The following is a 1974-nucleotide window of genomic DNA, read 5'->3' as shown; positions in this document are numbered from 1 at the left end:
CCTCTTTTCCATACAGACACCAAAAATCTCAAGAATACTGGAAATCCACAAAATCCATCAAGCTCTACCTAGGTTATTTCTACTTTTTATTAAATCTTCATAAAAATTAAGAAAAAGATACATTTAGGAGATTCTATATATAAAGTGGGTAGCCCATGATGATCTATCTATGCCCCTTAAAGCACAAGAAACAAACGTTTTCATATTGTGATGAAATGGGCACTTCTTTTTAAAGTATTAACTTTCATAAAATGCTCTCTTTGATCAACTCTTTGGAAATGTAAGGGACACAGGTCACTCTTCCATAGGATTTTAAAATGCCGTAAATGGGACTTGTAGTATGGCTAGCATATACTTTAACAAGTGAAAAATTTTCTGGTTGCTTTAGAAATTCAATGGAACAAATAGACTTTCAAATAGTTATAAGTAAATGTCAACATATAAATCTCAATGATACAACTGGATTTATCAAGCAGATGCAAAATAGTCACAATTTTTAGAATATTGGAACTGAAAAAGAGCACTACAGATCATCTTGTCCAAACCTCCTTTTCCCACAAATGGAGAAATTATAGGCCAGGAAGGTATATTTTTTTAATTGGAGCCTTTTTCTCTAAATTTAAAAGAGGATAGTGAAGTCTTTCTACATACCTAGTTTTCAAATAGAGTTTAAGAAAATTTTTTTAACTAAAAAAAAAAATCACAAAATTATATTTTTGTAGAAAGTCTAGTATATATAAATTTATTTAGAAGTTCAGCAGGAAAGAGGAAACTTTATAGTTATATAAGAATAGCAGGTATAACATAAAATCCTAAGAATTTAAATGGCTCAACTATTTACCCAGATTCTGCCCGTGACCAGCTGAATGTCCTTGGGAAAGTTTCTGAAACTTTCTGGGTTTCAATTTCCTCATCTAGAAGAATGGTGATAACTATAGTAGCTACCGCTTAGGTTTGATGTAAGCATGACATATGATTATGCATGCAGAGTGTCAGGCAACTGGCTAATATTATTACTCTGAACACTCAGTGAGGCTTTACTGTCTTCATTTCCTCCCTTTCCTTTACCCCCAAAACTGAATTAAGTGTCTTGTAAAGAAAATATAAAAGGGATGAAATAATGTGCAAAAGAAATTATAAGGTGGTCTAACCCAAGACTTCTCAGCCTTGACACTAGGGCCAAATAATTCTTTGTTGTGGGGAAATATGCATTATAGGATGTTTACTAGCACCCCTGGCCTCTTCTACCCACTAAATGCCAGTAGCCCCCATCCATCTCCAGTTGTGACAGCCAAAATGTCTCCAGACATTGCCAAATGTTGAGAACCACTGATCTAACCAGATCAACTGTGTTTAGTAAATGAAGAAACATAAAGGTCCAAATTACTTGTGATGTCCTTAAAGCAGTGCCAAAGAGTGTTGGAACTAGGCACCAGGTGTCCTGACTTTAGGTCTAATCCTTCTCTAAAACATCACACTGATTTCTCAAATGAAAGCTTTCTTCTGCACTGCTAACCAGCTGCAAAGAAAAAGACAATATTAATGGAAGACTAGGGGAAAGTGCAGTCCCTCAACTCTTATGTTATTTCAAGCTTCTCTTTCAGAGAAAATGATCTTCAGCCCGAAGCATTATTAAGAAAGAATTAAAGGTCAATAACAGTGAAGATATTATTAGAGAACTCTGGGAGGCTCTAAATGAGGTCAAATCTCCTGGCAACTGTAAAACATTAGAGAACTGTGGGTGAAACACAATTAATGAAAAACAAATCACAGTTTCTGAAGCAAGAAAGAATAGGAAGAGTCCTGGAAAAACAGGATAAAGAAACAGAGTCCCACGTTTAATGGAAACATTGTAGAACTAAAAACCACAGAATATTTAGCTTTGTACAGATTGTTTTCAGAACCTGCATCAGATTATTAAAACGTATTTTGAGAGCACTTAGAAAGTAAGCAGTAACCTTGAAAAGGCAGGAT

Source organism: Galeopterus variegatus, unplaced genomic scaffold (genome assembly GCF_000696425.1).
Source record: "Galeopterus variegatus unplaced genomic scaffold, G_variegatus-3.0.2 Scaffold5224, whole genome shotgun sequence".
Taxonomy (NCBI): Eukaryota; Metazoa; Chordata; class Mammalia; order Dermoptera; family Cynocephalidae; genus Galeopterus; species Galeopterus variegatus.
The sequence above is the reverse complement of the archived record's forward strand: the minus strand, read 5'-3'. Positions refer to the sequence as shown.